General features: G+C 40.2%; 1 long non-coding RNA gene across 3 annotated transcripts in view; it reads right to left on the reverse strand.

Moving 5' to 3' along the window:
* LOC118352946 (uncharacterized) overlaps positions 1 to 21,549 on the reverse strand; it is a 62,928-nt gene extending 41,379 nt beyond the window's left edge. For all 3 annotated transcript variants that reach the window (XR_007407353.1, XR_007407352.1, XR_007407351.1), the window contains exons 1-4: positions 21,382 to 21,549; positions 20,166 to 20,258; positions 1,863 to 1,996; positions 107 to 163 (exon numbers count right to left, since the gene is read on the reverse strand). This is a non-coding gene — a long non-coding RNA (uncharacterized LOC118352946). The remainder of the gene's footprint in view (positions 1 to 106; positions 164 to 1,862; positions 1,997 to 20,165; positions 20,259 to 21,381) is intronic.
* Between the last annotated feature and the right edge of the window lie 259 nt (positions 21,550 to 21,808).

The raw sequence follows: 21,808 nt of genomic DNA on the forward strand, positions 1-21,808 counted from the left end.
CCCTATTTGTTCTGTAAGAGTGCAGTTACACATTTCTTTTATCAATATAAAAAATAAAAACAAAGAAAAATGATAAGATCTTATTTGTGGAAAAAGCTACCCTTACCATGTCGAAGTAATCTTTGGTTGCTTCCCAGCAAACTTTTTCTATGATGTACCTCACCTAAAAAATAAAAAAAAAAAAAGATTCTATCCATTTTATCTCTATTCCTATGGCTCAAATATGGATGGCACTGTTGTGAATCTAAGGAGAAACACAGTTCATTCCATTCTCAGCAAAACAATTATTTGCTTCTGTAGGAGACAACTAGTGTGAGACATGGGAAGATGGAAATTTCAGTGATAATTCTATCATTCATTCCACGGGTTATCACATTTCCTGTCAGTTTCAACTGCTTTTTCCCCCCTAACTAGCAAACTTCTAAGTCATCTGATATAAGTCTGGTTAGTTATCTAGCTGTATGTTACAAGTGGCTTGACTTTTTATATTAGTTATTGCACATTGAATCATCCATACAGTGTTTGCAATTAAAAGTCAGAACACAGAGGAAGTAAAAAGGCATTTAACATGTGTCTGTACTACAGAATAAAACCCACCTCAAACTCAATCTCTTCACTTAAGTCAGTAAGCAATTAAATGTAACAAAACAAAATGGTATTACAAAGACAAGAGGTTCACATAATCAGCTGTCCCCATCTGTTTGGGAGCAGGCTTTAACTGAAGAAGAAAGGATTTATGTGAGCTATAAGTTAAAAATTCTGATTGTAAGAGTTGTTAAATATAGAAAGGGATGACTAAGAAAGATGGAATAGTCCTAGTGGGTTCTAAAAATAGAAGTGATGCTCACCATGCTGGGATTGTTTGGTTATTATGTGGCTAATGAAGTGCAAGGGAAAGCTGGTATCAAAGTTAAGCTTATGTCTGCATAGAGAGCTAGACAAATTAGAGAGATTCCGTAACTCTATTAGGCCATGACCTCAAGTTCATCCTCATCCTCCCACCTCCATAGTCCCTAATAAACAGCAGCACTCCTTTGTATAAGTTACTATTATTCTGATTACTGTTTCTCCTTAGAAGGAAATTTCTAGAGATGCATGTATCCCATATCAGTCAAGAAGGCAGAGTGGAACTATTTCTCATTTCTGCCATTATGCTTTCCCCATTCTAGAAATTATACCTTAAATACAATTACTTCATAGACACCAAGCACATACCTGAACTTTTATAGCAGTTCGTCCTTTCATGATAATCATACAGATAAATAAAGAGGATACTTGCCTTGACAAACTCAGTGGCACCCAGCTCAGATTATATAATGGAACCAAGTCCTAAACCTGAATTAGTGTTCTGCATAAGAATTGGTGCAAACTTAACTGCATAAAGCACTGCATATTCATTATCTCAGTTTCCATGGATCAGGGGTTTGGACACAAGTTAACTGGGTCCTGTGCTTAACATCTCATAAGGCTTAAATCAAGTATTACCTTGGCCACATCTTCATCAAAGGCTCATCTGGGGAAGAATTTACTTCCAAGTTCCTTCCAGTTGTGGCAGAATTCATCTCCTTGCAGCTGTATGATGGGGGCCCCGGCTTTTTGCTGACTGCTGCCCTTACATCCTAGGGACCACCTGCAGTTCCATGCTACATGGGTTTCTTGAGCATCTCTATTTATTTCAAACCCTTAGGGAAAAGCTCTAGTCTATTAAAATGGAGTCTTACCTAATACAGTGTCACCAAAGGAGTATCCACCATGATTGTCACATTCTACTGGTTAGAAGCAAGTCAAATTTCCTACCCAACTCAAAGGGAGGACATGACAAAAAATGTGAGCACTAGGAGGCAGGAATAACTAGGAGTCACCTTAGGGTCTGTCTGACACAGCTTCCATAGAAGTTCTTGATGACTGAGGAGGTCACCAGGTGGCAGGTCCTGGCATTCTCTAGAAACTCTTCCACAAGTAAATGTAGTTACCATATAATCCAGCAAGCCCACACCTAGGTAAATTTCCAAGAGAAACATAAATATATGTCCATACAAAACCCTATACATGAATATTCATAGCAGCATTATCCACAACACCCAAAAGTGAAGACAATCCAGTGTTTCAACTGATGAAAAGATAAATAAAATGTAGGGGCACCTGGGTGGCTCAGGGGTTGGGTGTCTGCCTTCAGCTCAGGGCGTGATCCTGGAGACCTGGGATCAAGTCCCACACTAGGCTCCCTGCATGGAGCCTGCTTCTCCCTCTGCCTGTGTCTCTGCCTCTTTCTCTATGTCTCTCATGAATAAATAAATATTAAAAAAAAAAGGATAAAAAAAATGTAGGATAGCCATACTATGGAATGGTATTCAGAAATTAAAAATAGGGGCTCCTGGGTAGCTCAGTCGGTTAAATGTCTGTCTGCCTTTGGCTCAGGTCATGATCCCAGGGTCCCAGGGTCCCAGGATCCAGCCCCGAGTGGACTCTCTGCTCAGCAGGGAGCCTGCTTCTCCCTCTCCCTCTGCTGCTCCCCCTACCTGTACTATCTCTGTCAAATAAATACAATTCTAAAAAAAAGAAAAAGAAATAAAAAATGAAGTACTGATACCTTCTACAACATGGAGGGACCTCAAAAATATTATTCTTAGAAAAAGAAGCCAGTCACAAAAGACCATATATTGTATGATTCCATTTATATGGAATGTCCAGAATAGGCAAATTTATAGAGACAAAAACTAGATTAGTGGTTACCATGGGCTGGAGGGAGGGGAGGATGGTGAATGGCTGCTAATAGATTTCTTTATGAGATAATGAAATGTTTCAAATTAAGACTATAATCATAGTTGTATAACTTTATGAATATACTAAATACAGTGGGTAAATATTATGGTATGTGAATTATATCTCAATAAAGCTGATTTTTTTTAAAAAAATTTAAAGGCCCAGAAGAATATCATTTTAAAAAACTATCCTAAGCCATATCATTTATACACTGAAATTACAAAATATTGGCATTTCTCTAGTATTTAAATGATTCATAGGTACTATAAATGCTCAAAATTGGGACCATCTCAGAAAATATATGCTGCAATAAGATCTTTCCATGACATAGACATGAAAAAGGTGAAAACAAGTATATAGATGGCAAGTGGTTTTTCCAAAAGCCCCGCAAAAGTACATTTTTTTCTTTCCCCAATGCTGGGCCAGAATCTGTTTCCACATTCTTTGGCAGAAGTCCCCTCTTTGACCCCCATTAACTTATTAAATAGACACCAGTACACTTTAAGAAAAATAGTAATTTTCCAAAAGATATTTCTCTGTGTTTTATAATACGAAAATTCAAAGAGTATTCATGTATCTAAACATCAAGTCTTAAATCTTAACTATACACGATTTTTTATTTGTAAATTAGACCTCAAAAAGATGGGGGGGAGAAAATTCAAGAGAACAGTCAAGAGACCATACTAAAGTTATCCTCTCCTCATGCAGGACAATAGGCAGTAGTAGCTCCAAATACCTTTAAGCATAAGATACAGCTGCTCTGCAAGGTGACATTTTCAGCAGAGATGCAGAGAACTAGTAGTGCCAGAAATCATAGTCAGCCGGGCACACCTCCTCATACCATATAGAGATGAATTTAAACTGATACTCGTTTAGAGAGATGTATTCCACACATTTATTAACCTGTACATCCACAACCTACCTCCCCCTCCATCCAACCTCCATCCATCCATCTTTTCACTTGCCCAGACCCATATGGAGAAAAAGATTATCTCCTTAGAAAGAGTAGTGAACCAGAGGCTTTACACATCTGAGGGGCCTAAGCCACCACAAACATGCTATAATTTTACAAAGCAATGATATTTACTGTAAATGCCCTAGTGCTCTGGTGTCTGCCCTTACCACCTCACCGTCTTCCCTTATTACCTTATGAAAGCAAAAGAAATATAAAAGTATGTTATAAACCTTGAGCTAATCTAGCCTTTCAAAGATAACAATACACCTTTTCATGCAGAGCTGTTACCCAATATCTAGGTAGCCTTCTACTGAGTGTATTGCAGAGAAAAAAATAAACCTTTTTCTTCGCTGCAGAAAAATACTTCAGAAAACATAAACATTTTAAGGAACATTTGTACCCAGAGTCCCAGAGAATGAGTTCAGCCTAATTCAAGGCTCCAGCACCTAAAACTCCCAGCAGTCATGCACATAGGATTTCATCCACCTTTTCATTTCCTATCTATGGGAAGAATTAAAGGGTAAGTCATTCTGTCCCCTGTCTCTAGCGTGGACTGCACCTCAGCCACCTCTGATGTGCCCTGATCCATTTTCTAAACCCATAACAAAGGGGGTTTCTTCAATCATATATTCATGATGCTGTGTGTACACTTACATTCACAAGTGAGTTCCTGAACTTATCTCTCAAGCCCACCAAGGTCCCTTGGTGCCATCACTTGAAGGTGTGAATTATTTCCTCCCACCCCAGCGGGTCTGTAGAGAGGTGGTAAGTAAAAAAGTATTCTTTCCAGATTTCACTAATAATAATCACTTGGGATTTTGACAGTCTTCAGGTGTTTTTAAAATTCCTAAAGATAAAACCAAATTTTTATGGGATCCTCTTCATAATCCCATATCGTAATCTTATTATTTAACCACACACACATACACACACACACACACACACACACACACACCATTTTGCTAGTATAGACTATCCCCTCCTTGGAAAAGACCTGTGGCTCTACTATTTAACACATGGGAGGAAATGGGGGGGGGGGGGGAGCTGAGGCCCAAAGAAGGCATCCCCCATAGCACAGAAACAGAATTGCAAAGCACAGCTCTACAGAATCCCCTGTTACTCTAAAAGCCCCCACATTCCCACTCTTTGGTGGCTGTAAGCCCCAGGATGCTGGCATTAAAACAGTCTCTGAGAATCTCAACCCCGACATACTGTCTCCAGTTCTGCTTTATTGTTCCTCTCAGGCCGGCTGCTTACAAAATTATGTTTGTTCTCCCACTTCCTTTGTCAATACTTCCTCTAGCAGCCAAAACAAACACTCAGCAATACAGCAACACACCAATCCCAGAGCTGGAAATAAAGAATGAAAATGAAAACCTCTCAGCGCACATGTGGCCCAGGAACACAAAAGCTCAATTTCTGGGAGAAAAGAAAACAGCTATGCTCTGTATCCCTGTTTTTCTCCCCTCCTTCCTCACCCTCATCTTTCTTTCCCATCCCACACCAAAGAAACCCAGAGGGTTTCTTCAGCCTGGGATCCTTGCCAAGGGGTCAAGGACACTAGTTGATCCAAACTCACAGCCCTTCCGTCGCTGCTCTGAAGTTCACGTTTGTTCCAGTGGAGCTGGGTGGCTGGGCTCAAGGTCAGCCACACGAGAGCTTGTGTGTATTCCGGTGTTGGAAGCATTGCACTCCAGAAACCTCGCTCATCTAAGGTTTGACCTTTCCTCACAATGGCTCCACTGACTGGACTTCAGAAACTGTGATACGCTGTTTGAGAAGGAACACACTGTGCTAGGAAAAGGCTCTTCACTGGGAGGGAGTTGACCTCAATTCTGCTCAGTCTCCTCCACTGCCCCAACCTGGGTAAGACTGGGCATATCATTTGACCCAGGAGGCTTCTGCTTTAAATGGGGAAACCAAAATCTGACCTGACTAAAAGCAAAGCCAGGTCTCAGTGACATCTTGAGGTTCCTTCCAGCTGCAATAGCAATGATTCCTGGGCAGTCTAGACCAAGGATGGCAAACTTAATTGTCAAGGGGCAGGTGGCACAAATAGGTAACAACAGCTGGAGAACTTATGCTGCTTCTTCAGGGGCAGCCACTATTTAGCTCCAGCCAAATTTTGGCATTTGAGGGTATAGTCTTGGTTCTGCCAAAAATTCTCTATTTCAAGAGAAGACACTTTTTTTTATGTGAAATCTCCTGATTTCAAAATTTTGACATCTAATTTTAAATCTTCACAAGCCAAACAAAACAAGACTTCTAGCCCTCTCTACCTCTACCAGTTTGTAACCTTCTGTCTAGAAAGTGACTCTCAACTGCAAATGATCCAGTTCAGGGCAATATGGGAGAGTAGCCTTATGTCAAAATCTCCATGAAGGGCTTTTTCAAGCTCCTACTCATAACACACCTTTAGACACATATTTCCTCTCCCCAGTGCTTGCTTTTGTCCCTGAAAATTATCACATGACATGATGAGAGTATATTAAACATTGTGAATATTGTGGCAACAGAAAAAGATTGACAGCTATTAATAAAAAAGCAAGTCCTTATGTTCATTTGGACCATAGAGGTTTGCAGTGTTTTCATATACATTTTCACATCATCATCTCTTTTTAAAAAGGGGGTTGGGAAGTGGGAAGAAAATAGAAATGATAGCTCTGAGTAATTATATCACCTGCCCAAGGTCACATAGCTGCCAAATGATAAACATGGAATTCAATTCAAGGTCTTCCAACCTGGGACTCTTGAGAGGCCATGAATACCTACCTGTAGACCTCAAAGTAACAGTCCTTGCCCCAGTTACCTTCTTCTAGGCCCTGGTCCAGTCTTGCTGTGCTGGTATTCTTCCAAAATCTGACATAACTCTCCATCACCCAGAACTTTTGGAGCTCATGACACTACCACTCTGACCACAGCTGACTGGAAGAATATGCACCATTGCCAGACCATCACCTATAGTGAGGATAATGGTTTCTTCAAATGAAATGAATATTCCCGTGTGAACCTGAATATATATCTCATTTAAAATGAAGTCAGGAGACCAAAAGGGGGAGATGTCACACCCTAACATTCATGGTCAATTGCAGACCCCAGCAGAAGGAAGCCTACTTTATTACTCCAGCAGGAGAAAGGAAGAATTTCTCCCTCTCCAGTAACAAGCTTAGCCAATAAGAAAATACCAAAACTTGGCCAATGAGAAAACCATCACCACCCTGAACTCTTGCTTCCCTCCAACAAACTTCATTCAAAGCGGCCCTCCCAACTTCCTGCTTTTCTCTATAAAGTTATGCTTCTCTCCTTTGATTGCCAGATCTCCCAAGGTTTGCCATAGCTCATCCTGAATTGCATTATCTTTACTACTCACATATAAACCATGTCATTGGTAAAATAACTGGCTGCTTTACTTTTAAGGTTAACACCCACTATTGATCATCCTGGATAAGAAAGAAAAACAGAAAAGGAAAAGAATCCCCCTCTCTCTTGGGAAAGTAGGATCAGATTTTGAACATGAAGGAAGTGATCAATGAAACTACTGCTGGGGTAAGGTGGGCTGGCCCTTTCAACGTGACATGGCTGGGGCTGAGGAAGAAAGCAGTGAGGAACTCTCTGTACAAGGCATGGCCAATGGGCTCAGGAGTTGAGAAAGCCAACCTGAGGTTTAAAATTTGCCTTTTATTCATTTATGACCCCTCTGTTTTCCTCAGGCTTTCCATAAAATATTGTACATGCCATTATATTGCCTTACTTAACATCACTTATGTTTTAAAGAATTATAGGAGGGACACTGTACACATGTGAAATAAGTCAGGGAAAAAAGAAAACATGATACTGTCTACTGATTGCCCCTCCAGATCTGGTCTCCATCCTTCTCTATCTCTATGCCCTATGAAACTGAGTTATACAGACTATGTCTATTTGCTTCCTTTCTTCAGGCTTCTGGCTGAGTATATCCAAGGAGATCAGAGGGAGGGAAGGATGAACATGAGATTAGAGCAGTGTTTCCCCCAGTTCCTTCACCATAGGGTTGAGATGTACTGGCTACATCCATTGCCAAAAATCCCAGCTTCTGCCAGCATGGTCTTCTCCATTTGGCACATAACATTCTGGTCATTTCTCCCTTCCTTTGCCTCTTCATTATAGGAGTACTAATGGGAACCTAGTTCCCAGCTCTAGAGCGCTATACCCTATTGACCCTTTTGTAAGTTGGCCTTTTATTAAACTCTCTTTAAATACTAAAATGAATGTTTATCTGTTTCCTATGAGGGCTCTAACAACCACTTCATTGTTGTTGTTATTGTTAACTAAAAATATTAAGGAATAATTTCCACAGATTAAAAACACACAGATCTTAAGAGTCCAATTTAGTGACTCTTGATGATGCACACACCATGTGACTAACACCCTGGAAGATAAATGAAACTTCTATAATCAAAAATATACCTTCATGTTCCTTTCAGGGCCACTTCCTCCAATCCCAAAGAGGCAACCACTGGATAAAAACCACTTTCACAAAATAGAAAGAGGAACATCAATAACAAGATATGGCTGATTAAAATTGACATATAACAAATAGAAAGAATTCATAGAATTAATAAGTATCCTTTCTGGTCCTAAAATCTGGAGAAGGGAAGATAATAAATGATTTGACTTCCTAAAATCACCTAAAATAAAAGGCTCAGAGTTATTTTTTTTTAATTTTTTTTATTCATGACAGACACACAGAGAGAGAGAGAGAGAGAGAGAGAGAGAGGGAGAGAGGCAGAGACACAAGCAGAGGGAGAGAAGAAGGCTCCATGCAGGGAGCCTGAGGTGAAACTCGATCCTGGGCCTCCAGGATCACACCCCGAGCTGAAGGCGGTGCTAAACCGCTGGGCCACCAGGGCTGCCCTCAGAGTTATTTTTAATTGGGCATAATAGGTTAGGTAAACCTGAAGGCTACAGAACTTTAAGATACTTGATTTATACACAGATCATACATTATTTACCCTAGGACTCCATCACTGTGAAGTTAGAAGATTAAACTAGAGAAAGGAACCTGATAGAAAACATAATCTATAATTATCAGTGATATATAACTTGGCATGGAGCCTCTCTAACCAATGAAGACTACTGATCATGGAAGAATCCTGGAAGGTTAATGCAAATATATATACCTTCCTGAGGAATACTAAAGAGAGACCTCAGAGAAATTCAGCATATAGCCCAATGACATAGAGACCTGAAGGCAGTGGAAGCTATGACTAAACAGAAACCATGGGGTAAGCAGGAGAAAAAGGGATTATGTGGTATTGGAGCAGAATTAGAAAATGGCTGAGTCACCACAATGGTCAAGCACTGAATGTCTATTTCTAAGGGGATGAAATACAGAAATTGCTACAGCTACCCCAGCTATTGTTATTGATTTATCCTGAATAACACTCCCATTCTCTGTGAGGTCTGGATGGGTGGAAAGATGAGCTTTTTTCTTTTTTTTCCCATGTAACAAATTCCCAATAATTGAAGAAACTTGATTTATCCCTTTTCCTTACCAACTGAAAGAGACTAGCAAAGTGTAAGACTGAGAGAGATCATAGAACACAGGCCCAGGAATCATCAACTCTGTGTGGAAGAAACTAGTTTTATTTTCCTATTGTCTTCATAGTAAGTTTAGGTAGAAAGAAAACTCCAGCGAAGAGATTGCTGAGTCATTGGCTAGTCATGATTTCTACTCATGACCACCTTCCAAATAGGAACATTTGGCAACTTGTGGGAAGAGTTGCGGGGTCAGGGGGAGTTTGAAGTGAGGGCCAGAACATGTGCCTGAGGCTAGAATGTGGGTAGAGGTACCAGTGATTTCAAAAAGATAACACACTAGCCTTTGAAAAGGTGACACAGATTAGAAATAAAATTTGAAAGACATAAAATACTTTGAGTAAATAAGAGGAGTCATTCATTAGAAAATATTGATGAATAGTGTGATATGGGATATGAAAACCAAGAAAGGAAGAAAGAAAGAAAAGGAAGGATGGATTGATTTCTACTCTTGGGTAGCTCACAGTATAATCTAACAATTATCCATTGATTTTACTATCAGCAACAACTGACAGGTAACCTGTGTGTGTGTGTGTGTGTGTGTGTGTGTGAATTAGGTAATCCATTAAACACATATAGCACATAAATACTCAGTAAATGGAAACAATTATCAGTGTTATTATTATTTAATTATAAGATCCTTTTGAATATAAGATCATTTTGAATATAAGATCCTCTGTCCGCTTCTCCTTGAGAGAATGCCCCTGGGGCAAACATCACTGGCTGCCGGCCTCTTCCATCTAGCCTAATAGAAGTTTGATTTTTGTCTGGGGGCAGGAATTTATCAAGACTGATCTTCTAATGCAAAGCCCTCCCAGCCATTCTCTTCTCCTCTGCAACTTTTCCATTTCCCAAGACCCTTTACAGCTAAGAGTTACCATGTGATGCAAATCTGGCCAATGAGATGTCAGAGCATGTCTGCTGGTGAGGGAGGAGGGGGGAGGGGGAGGGGGGAGGAGGGGGGAGGGGGAGGGGGGAGGAGGGGGGAGGGGGGAGGAGGGGGGAGGGGGAGGGGGAAGGAGAGGGGGAGGGGAGGGGTCTTTTCCCTCCTTGATGAAAAGAGCCTTAAAAGAGAAAGACTTCTGCTCTTTCTCTTTCCAGGTATTAGGGCTTGATATCAGAAGCTATAGGCATCTTGTGACCATGAAATGACAAGCACAAGAAGGAATGCCAGTGTGTTGAAGAATACCCATGAGGGGCAGCCCGGGTGGCTCCGCGGTTTAGCGCCGCCTGCAGCCCAGGGCGTGATCCTGGAGACCCGGGATCGAGTCCCACAGCCTGTCCCTGCATGGAACCTACTTCTCCCTCCTCCTGTGTCTCTGCCTCTCTCTCTCTGTGTGTCTCTCATGAATAAATAAATAAAATCAGGAAAGGAAAGGGAAAGGGAAGGAAAGGAATACCCACGAGGTAAAAGGCCAGAAAGAGCCTGGATCCCTGATGCATTTTTAATCCTCTGAACAATGCCTAACCTCCCGTATCCTTGCTAAGTAACTAGTAAATGCCCTTACAATTCAGCCCTTCCTCAATAGGTTACTCTGTCGTTTACAGCTATTATATTTTCATGATCTTTAAGAAACAGTGTCCCTGCATTAATATCTTCCATCTAGAGTTGTACTGCCCAATCCAGCAAGCACTAGACACATGCAGCTATTACTGAGCAACTGAACAGTACAGAGTTCAAACTAGGATGTTGTGTAAGTGCCTGGCTTCAAAGACAGTACAAAAGGCAGGGGGAGAGGAAGAAAGATAAAATATTTTGTTAACAATTTGTTATTAATGAAATAATACTTTGGGTATATTAGATTAAATAAAATGCACTATTAAAATTAATTTTACCTGTTTGCTTTTTTAATGCAGCTGTTAGAAACTTTAAAATATGTATGTGGTTCATTTTGTATTTCTATTGGACAGCACTGTCTAGAATCGAAAGGCAGAGCCACAGAGTATTTAGTTCTACTAGGAAAGTAGAAGAGGAAGGAAGAGATACTAGGACATGGTAGTGGTGGCTCACTCCATGAGATGGCACCAATGAAGCTTCTTCACATTTTCTACATTTCTATGTTGACTTTTATTTCTATGCATTTGGAAAACAAAATCAGAACTTGTACTTCATAATGTACATAGTTGATTTATCTCACGTTAGTCCTTTCTTTCACTTTTCCAACATTTACAATGTTTTTCCTCTCAATGGTTGAAGGGACATATGCCCACCTCTTCATAAATTCTCCACTAGGATGCTACATTAAGCTCACAGGTCAAAACTACACCACCTGAAAAAGTAGAACATCTTTCCATCTCCACTACCCTAAGTCTCTTCCACCTTGGTCTCCTGATGCTCTCTGCATTCTTGATGATTCCTGTGATGTTCTACCCTAGGCTTGACCCCACATCGAGTTCCAAGTTTACATCATCAGAATTCTCTCTCTTCACTGCAGCTGATCTCAGTTAAGTATACAAAAGCGATAACCAAACTGAAGGTGCAAAAATTCCCCTCAGGCATCTTTGCATTCTGCATTTTTAAAACAGATATCAGGTTAACCCAAATGATTTGCTCGTTGTTCATGTCACAGCTAAGGCAAAGCTACACAAGAGAGTGTAAATGGTTTGGCACAGTCGGTCATTTCCATCAGCTGAAATGAGATCAGGTAAGCTTTTACCCCTATGCATGATGCTTTTTCTGCTCATGAAAATGAGTGCCCATGCTTAATTTCCCCTGTCTTAGACCATGCAGTTTACTATAACAAAAATACCATAGACTGGTGGCTTAAAAACAACACAAATTTATTTCTTGCAATTTTGGAGGCTGGGAAACCCCAGAACGAGGCACCAGAAAACTCAGTGTCTGGGGAGAACCTGCTTCCTAGCTAATAGATGACTATCTTACTGCCGTGACTACACATAGAAAAGGGGCAAGGGAGTTCTCTGGGGTCTCTTTTATAAGGGTTCTTATACTTGAAAGTCCTCATGACCTAATATCCTTCCAAAAGACTCCATCTCCAAATAATACCACATTGGGAAGTAGGTTTCAACATATGAAATTCAGGGACATGAACATTTAGTCTATGGTGCCCTCCCAAGCCACACACTTGTGTAACAAAAGGATAAGTGCTGGCTTTTTTCATGTCATTTAGACCCATCTCTAACTGTAACAAGTACACACAGGAAAATTCTTTTCCTGAAGTTAAGTGTTTATAAAATTTGGGAGGAAATAAGAAATCAGCTGAAAACTAGGTTCCAGGTTTGAATCCAAAAAACATTAAAATTTAATAGCTTACTAATAAGGACAAGGGCAGCAAATGGGAGGGAAAATTTTCCAAAGGACTAGAGAAATACAGATAGTGTTCAGTTTAAGATCCCCTGCTGTTCCTATCAACAACATGAAATCCAGTCGACAATTTCAGCAGCATATACAATACAACTAATCAGAAAAATATGCAAGCAGTTGAGCAGCTGTCTTCTAGACAACCCTTTAATATGTGGATCTGGAAAGCATCCCAAATTCTGGGGCAAAACCAAATCAATCAAAAAGCCATTAGGGTTATCTTACCATATGTCAACAAGGCAATACTATTTTCAAAAAGTAACATCCTTTGGATCCAAAAAGAGGTCTCTTGAGTTTCCTTTTATTTAAGAGAAAAGCCACTGGACCTGGAATCATCAGTTCTGCCTCACTAACTCCACTAGTCTTGCACAAATCATTTCACCTTTCCAAAAGACCAACTGTAGTCCAAGGTCTCATCTAACCCTAACATTTGGTGATTTGATTTTACTGAATAATTTTCTAACTTGTGCTAATAGCTATTCATTTTAATTTGAGGAAGAATAAAGAAAAGATGAGTTTACATTTTTATGCCTAGCCTATCTAAGATCTATCTAGAAGGATCTATACCACAATGTTCAGTTTTTCCATCAAGCTGATGGTACTGAAGATGAATTGTTTTTTCCTCACATGTGTGAAGATGTCTTTACTGAATACTGAGATGATGAAAGGGATTTGTACCTGTGTAGTAAAGAATTTAGCCTTGCTCAAAGAAAACATCTGGTCCATGCCTTTGGCTTCAGAGGTAATCTCTGGGCCCTCCAGATAGGAGTGTCTTTGTCCGAAGCCTTGGGTCATACTGGATAGCTAACTGTGATTTAGGACAGGGGGTGGCCCCACTCAAATAGCCTTGGGGTAAGAGGAGAGACTGGCAAAAGACTAACATTGTGATTTAGGGTGGGGGCTTCGGGTTATCAGATGAGCTAGAGACTGAGATCAACCATGTGGTCATACCCATTAAAAAAAAAAAAAGTTAAAAACTGGACACTGAGGCTCACATGAGTTTCTTTGGTTGGCACTGTTTTGTGTATACTATCACAGATCAATGCCAGCCAAGTGATGTGTCTCAACTCCACAGGGAGAGGACAACAGAAGCTTTGTATGTGGTACTTCTAGAATCTGCCATATGAGCTTCCTCCCTTGGTTGATTTTAATCTGTAATAAGCCAGAACGATGAATATAATAACTTCCATTGAGTTCTGAGTCCTCACAAATTATCAAATCTGAAGATGGTTTTTGGGATCCTCCAAACTTGCAGTTGGTATCAGATGGGAGGACAGCCATGGGGACATGTCCTCTATTTTATTGTTGGCCTAAATTCTCTATACTATCATGGCAATGGAAAAAAAAAATAAAATTTAAGATAGAGATTCTTCTTCCTAAAAATCTTTAACCATTTCTAACAAACCAGCCAATAGCTTCCCAACATGGTCAGTCTTTATTCTTTTCCTTTCTTTTCTATCATTCTATACCATGTCTCTACTCTTCTCCTCCAAATAAATTATTTATTTTTTATGAAAGTCACCTTTCTTCTTCCTCTTGACTGATTCTTACATATCCATTTCACTGGCATTTCACTTTCCTATTAAGTGTTATCTTTGGGCACCTAGATGGCTCAGTCAGTTAAGCATCTGCCTTTGGCTCAGGTCGTGATTCTAGGGTCCTGGGATCGAGTCCCACATCAGGGTCTCTGCTTAGCAGGGAGTCTGTTTCTCCATCTGCCTCTCTCCCCTGATTGTGATCTCTCTCTCTCTCTCTCTCAAATAAATAAAATCTTCTTTAAAAAGGAGTTATTTGTATTCTAATTGTTTATGTGTACATTCAAAATGTTCTATTATGAATATATATATTTAATATTTTTAAAGATTTATTTATTTGAGAGAGAGTGAGCATGCAAACAGAAGGGGCACAGAGGGAAAGAGAGAATCTCAAGTAGACTCTACACTAAGCACATAGCCTGACACAGAGTTCAATCCCACAATCCTGAGATCACCACCTGAGCCGAAACCAAGAGTTGATGCTCAACCAACGGAGACACCCAGGTATGTATGTATGTATTTTTTAAATAAAATAATAACCTCTCTAAAACACGTTTTCTAGTCTTGACACAGATTCACATACAAAAATAAAACTGTCCAGTCAGAACAATTAATTGAAAGCAATGCATGTTTGTCACCTTTTTCCAATTGTTGACCTTCCAATATAACTTACAATCCCCCAAATTTTGTCCTTTTCCAAAATTTTCTTTAAGCAGTGCTTGAGAAGCCCTTTGCAGTCTTCTCTGTATCTGTTGTCTTCTGTTTTTTATTCTCTATGCTCTCCTAAGTAAATCTTGCTGTCCTATCTACTTTTCCCAATTCTCACAAAATACCACTTATGTCTTATAAGTGAAAATCAAAACCATCTACACATACACAGCATACTGTTTAGTATGACTCTAATATTCTGTTTATCAATATAACTTTATTATTCCAGAAAACCTTCCCCCAAAATAAAAGTTACAAATATTACTCTTCATTCCAGTAACTTTCTGAAAGATGAATCAATTCTTTAATAAAAAGTATTAGAGTATATACGCTTAGACTCTTGAGCTCCCTTTTCAAAAGCTTCACCTTATTGATGTCCACCAATCGTAGACTAGTATCTTATGATTGTTATCCACTCCAACCAAGCCCCTGCACTGAAAGTCCCTGCATCTTCACCTAGGTATGTCTTCAAAATCTCAACAGATATCCTAACTTTGCCCTTCCTCTCCTGAGGTTCTATTAAGACTACCAAGGCTATGTTCTCCCTCACCATGGTAAGAACAAACTCAGCTTTGTGCTATCAGAGGTAGTTCTGGTGACATTTTAGGAAGCCAGTATTTGACATAAGTCCCAGGAGTAAAGATAAAGTAGGAAACCATAATTTTCCTTTGTGATTGAGTGTTTATGTGTGTACTTTTGGTGGAGGGGACAGTAAGAAAATGTATTGCACTGCAGACAAGAAGAGAAAGAAATATGCAGATGTATGCTACTTTAAAATTTAAAACAGATTTCCACAACCAATATCTCATTTGACCATTATGACAATGCTATGTGGTAGACAGGGCCTTACTGTAAAAATAGAGACACTATTAGGATCCTTATTCTGAAGAAAGAGACACCAGGCTTATCAAGGTTAAATGAGCTTAAGGTTTGGGACACATAACATGAAACAGAGGAAAATTCTAAGGGTCAGCAAACTGCATCCTATAGATCCAAATCTAGCCCATGCCCTGTGTATGCAAGTAAAATTATATTGGAACACAGCCACATCTATTTCTTTGCAAAAATGTCAATGGCTATTTTAGTGTTACAACAGTATTGGTGAATATTTCAGACAGAGACCATATGACCTGCAAAGCCTAACATATTTATACGTTTACTAACCTCCACTTTAAAGCAAGACACCACAAAATTAACTCCCAAGTAAATGGGATAAAATGATTAAATACCAAAGGCCTTGAAGATGTTAATCAGGAAGTTCTTTATCAGGCAAAGGAATATTTGATAATATAAAGTGATAAGTTGCTAGGTTCTAAGGTTTCTAAATAGTAAAGAGTCTTTCTGGGTAGTTCTCAGCTCACATCCAGATTACATTGATATTATGAATTGAAATTGTATTGGTAAAGAAGGATCATTCAGCCAGTACTGCAGGTATCTATGCAGCTGCAAATAGGAACATAAATAGCTACAGTAATAAAAATATTGTCAATGAAATTTGAACTTTAAAGATTTGGAGCATCAGAAAATATTAAGAAAGTTCTCTATAATCACTGAGTAAGCAATAACTGAGAAAGGAAACCAGTCTGACATGAGCAGGCATGAATTCTCAGGAAAAAACATCCATAGCTTAGTGGGTCACAGTCAGTATTCCTGAAACTCACAGAATGAGTTACATCTGCTTTCTTATTTTTCCTCTGCAGCCTGAACTTTAGCCTCTGCACTGATCTCCTTGCTTCCAGGTTGCTCCCCTATAGTCTTCTCTCCAAATAAATGGTCCTTTTACAACATCACTTATATCATGTTACTACTTTGCTTAAAACTCTCCAACTCTTAACATTTTACCAGAGGAAGATTTTACCTGAAGCTAATAAAGCTGATTCAGGGCCCTCACTTGCACATAGCCCTTCTGAGGCCCTGGAAATATATTCACAAATTTTATTTAATTTAGGGATGCCTGGGTGGTTCAACGGTTGGGCGTCTGGCTTCAGCTTCACATAAGGGCATGGTTCCAGGGACCCAGGATCAAGTCCCACGTCGGGCTCCCTGCATGGAGCCTGCTCCTCCCTCTGCCTGTGTCTCTGGCTCTCTCTCTCTCTCTCTGTCTTAAAAACAAAATCTTAAAAACAAAAAAGAGGTTTACCCTTCCTGATATGATATATCCTTCCTGGTTATGAGAGCTGGGAAGGCAAAGAGATTTTTTTTTGCCTCTGCTGTTTCTCACTATCTTCAGTTCAAAATAATCCTATGCCAAAGTAGCATATTTGGGGGCAGCATATTCTGATCTCCTACATTGGTATTTGTCACTGCTTTAAAACTGGTAGTTTTTTGTAACTTTCATTTCTATTCCCAATCGTCTTTAGGTTTGTACCTAATGTTGTATTCCTTTATGTATAGAAGGCCCATAAGATTGTAAAATTTCAAACTCCACAATCTTGGATATACCCTTCACTCCCAGAGTTAAATATGATGCCCTTGTAACAGGTTCTGCTATTCTTTGACTCATTTTCAGCCTTTCCACCCTATTGCTCCATTCAAGCCACTAGAGCCACTTGATAATTCTGGGTCACACTCAATACATTCCTGCCACAGGAATTTTGCACTGACTATTTCTTCTGTCTAAAATGCTCTTTCCCTAAATATCACCATGACTTTTCTCCTACTTTTCTTCAGGGCGCTGCCAAAGTATGGCCTTCACAGAGCAGACTTCTCTGATGACCCTTAGAAAACAGCACTGCCCTCCAACTCCCATCACTTTTTATCATCTTTCCTTGCCTTATTTTCTTAACAACTAGCACCACTTAGTGCTTTAAATAGCTATTTGTTGATTACCAATTTACCCAAGTAGAATGTAAACTTCAATACAGACTCTTATTCACTATAGTATCCCTTGGCCTAGAGTAATTTCTGGCTCATAGTTAGTTCTTTAAAATTATTTGTTAGTGAGTAAATAAATGAACAAAAGAATAAATGAGTGAATCCCTGAATTTAAAGGAATTAGGAGGATATATAAGACCAGATTATAGCCTATCATATTTTGTTTGTAATTTGCTATATATATTTCATAGTTTGATAAAAGATATCTTATTCATTGGAGAACAGAATTTTAGCTCTTTTCAAGCAAACCTTATAGTTGTATAAAAAGAGGCCAAAATAAAGAATCTGTTCAAGCATTACTGAGGGCACATAATTAAGCCATGTACACACAGAGCTCTTTCTGAGAAGGTAAACCAGGTGAGTTATACTTTTACCAATTAGCCCTGATTGAGGCCCATTCCTACTGATTGATAACATTCCTTTCACAATATCCTAACCTTGTAGTATAAACTGCCTTTTCAATATGGCGTTAAAACTATGATGTTCTATCTTCTTCTTTTGGTCCAGATATATCTTCTCATAGCCTGGAAATTTTCTCTAAAGAATAGGTTATCTACCTCAAACACATCTAATACACAGTGGTGGGAAAAGACTAATAGTTAATACTAGCATATGCTTTATCTTATTGGAAAGAAATAGTGAAAAATGCTCTCAATGGAGAAATTTCCCTGGTTAGGCAATCTGTCCTTAGTTCTGTTTGTGAAAATTTCTCTATTTGTGCTTCCATTAGCCTCTGGTTCCTCCCTCTAGTGATATTCTTTCATCATTGTTTTCAATCCCCATGCCTGAGATGGGCATTCAGGAGAAAGTTCTCTAATTTTGGCAGCCGCTGCATGTTATCACAAGTTCAGACACATAAGGATTGCCTTCGAGTCTCAACAATTATATGCAGTTGATGAGGCTTGCATTAACTTTAACAATAAAGTTCCTTTCAAAAACTTGATAGATTCAGTCGATTTGCTTCTGGTCAATTCCTTGCATTAGAAACCACAGCTAAAGATTTTGTCTAGACATAGTCTTTGAGGCTAAGAATTTTTATCTCCCTACTGCTAGATCCTGTGTTCTTCCAAATCCTTTGGCATTTCACACACATAATCAGGTCTTTGTGGTAAGACACTCCAGTTTTATCAGTCTTAAGGGTGCCACTTTCTCGCCTCTGCTTGTTTTAACTTGAAGTACCAAAGACAGCTTCTCCAACCCTAAACTACAGAACTCTGCTCATTGAGATTGGAGGTCACAGTGAGTACCTTTCTAAGCAAAACTCTTCCTTTCTGCTAAAAGATGAGCTATCTAGCTTAAGTTTGCCTTTCCAAATAGGGCTTTTTTGTTAACAACCACTAAAAAAAGCCAATACACATAAACATCCTGAATTTTTCCTTCTATTTCCCATGCCACTACAACCTCTGTCAACATGTGGTCTGCATTCTAAGATATATCAGGCAACTAGTTACTTAAATGTTTTGCCACGTCGAAAGTTTCCAGCTTAAGATAGCTGGGTCCTCAAAGCCCACTCTAACCTCTTAAAGGGTGTTACTTGCAACACTCCACTTTCATGACCCAAATTCCATATTAGTTATATATGATTTTGATTTAAAATCTTAAAAACTCAATCGACATAGTTTATAGTTTAAACAAATAAAAACGGGGCAGCCCCAGTGGCGCAGTGGTTTAGCGCCGCCTGTAGCCCAGGGCGTGATCCTGGAGACCCTGCATCGAGTCCCACATCAGGCTCTCTGTATGGTGCCTGCTCCTCCCTCTGCCTGTGTCTCTGCCTCTCTCTCTCTCTCTGTCTCTATGAATAAATAAATAAAATCTTTTAAAAAATAAAATAAAAATTACTTTTCTCATATAAGAAATCTAGATGTAAGTAGTGGCATGGCTTCAAAGGCATCAAGGCCTGAATCGGCATCTCTGTGATCCTTTCACCCTGACTGCAGCAAATCACAACACATTCAAAGGCAGGCAGCCGATAGCAGTGTCAGGCCAAACACTTCTTTTCAGCTTCTGCTTTTTGTATCAAGTAAAATCCTTCCCAAAGCCCTCCAACAGTCTTCTACTTAAATTACATTGGCCAGAATTAGATCATAAGCCTGCTTGCCTGGAGACCCTTGGCTGGGTCTACCTTGAATGAAATCAAAGGATGTCTAAGGGGGAAAAATGGGGGTCCTGGTAGCAAAGAAGGCTAGGTAATGATTTGGGTAGTCAACCAACAGTGTCTGTCACAGTACTGGTCCCAACAAAGTTGGCAAGAGCCTCCAGTGGAAATTTTAAAAATTAAAAATAAATTCAACCTTCTCCAACCTTTACTCATGCCATTTGCAAATTGCATAGTGCAACTATAGGCTGCACCTATAACTCCTAAAACAAGCTATATTAGTTTTCTACTGCTACATAACAAATTATCACAAATTTAAATTAAAACAACACTCACTTATCATCTCACAGTTGTGTAGGTCAGCAGTCCAAGTGGTCTTGATTGGTTTCTCTGCATAAGGTTTCACAAGGCTAAAATCAAGGTTGGACTCTAGGGAAGAACCCACTTATAGGTTCATTCATGTTGTTGGTAGAATTCAGTGCTCCACCCTTTTAGACTGAGGTCTCTGTCTCCTTGCTGACTATCAGCTCAGGGTTGCTCTCAGCAACTAAAAATTGATCTCTGGTCCTTACATGTGACCTCTTCCATCTTCAAAGCCAACAATGACATGTCAAATCCTGCTTTTGCTTCTAAATTTTGACTTTCTTTTCTGCTACCAGCTGGAGAAAAACTCTTAAATGGTAACAGGCTAGATCAAGCCCACACTGATAATTTCCCTATTTTATAGTCTGATGATTAATAACATTAGTTACATCTGCAAAATATCTTTCTCCACGTAAAGTAATATAATCACCAGGGTAACTCCAGGGGGGCAAAGGTCAAAGGAGCTATCCTGGAATTCCGCCTACCACACAAGCTGTCACAGCAGCAATTCTGAAAAAAAAAATTACTTATGACTGCTCCCATTTACTAGAAATGAATTATCTTATTACCTAATTTTAATAATATTGTGTCTCAAAAAAAGGTATCTATTCTTGAAAACTACAAAAGAAAGCTGAATAAAGAATAAGTGCTTCTGCAAAGCAGGTGATGTTTTAACATCGCAGAAGTTAGGGAATAAAAGATTTAAACATATGTTAAAAAGAATTTGATGGGGCCCCTGGATGGCTCAGAGATGAGCATCTGCCTTCGCTCAGGGCATGATTTTGGGAATCCAGATCAAGTCCCACAGCAGGCTCCCCAAAGGGAGCTTCTCCCTCTGCCAGTGTCTCTGCCTCTCTCTGTGTCTCTCATGAATAAATAAATAAAATCTTTAAAAAAAATTGGGGAAGTGTTTCTATGTAAGTTGAATGTTTTCTCAAAATAATACTATTAAAAAATAATAATAATATTCAGTTAGGAGAGTCACAAAATTACGAAAGATCATTTCAATACATTTAAGTGTTTCATTTCATTTGTGTAAGTCCCCTAGTTCGAAAGGAGACACATAGTGTTTATAAACAGAAAATCAGACGTCTCTTAGATCACAATTAAGTGTAAACAAATATTTAAAGATTATCAATCTAAGAAGGCGGAGGAGTAGGGAGCGCACCGCCCGGCCCCACCGGCTCACCGGGGGACTCGCAGGGCGCCCTGAGCCGCTACCAAGTCGACCTGGGGTTTGAAGAGAGAACGCCCGGGCCGCGGCGGAGAGGACGTCTGGCTGCTAACGAGACGGAAAGGCCGACAGCACGGAGGGCCCGGGCGGGGGAGGCCCCGAGGCCCCGAGGTCCCGAGGCCCCGAGGCGCTGGGCGGCGGCGAGCGCGAGCGCGAGCGCGGGGCCTGCGCGGGAAAGCCCCGCCCCGGAAGCGGAACTCGAAGCTCGGCGCCGGGACTTCCGGGCGGGAAAGCGCTGAGCGGGGGCCGCGGGCGGGAGCGCGGGCGGGAGCGCGGGCGGGCGGGGAGCCTCCGGGCCCGGGGCCGCCATGCGGGGAGGGCGCCCGCCCGGGGTCGGGGTCAAGGGCCGGAGCGCACAGCCCACGGGGCCTGGGGAGACGCC

Source organism: Canis lupus, chromosome 30 (assembly GCF_003254725.2).
Source record: "Canis lupus dingo isolate Sandy chromosome 30, ASM325472v2, whole genome shotgun sequence".
Lineage (NCBI taxonomy): Eukaryota > Metazoa > Chordata > Mammalia > Carnivora > Canidae > Canis > Canis lupus.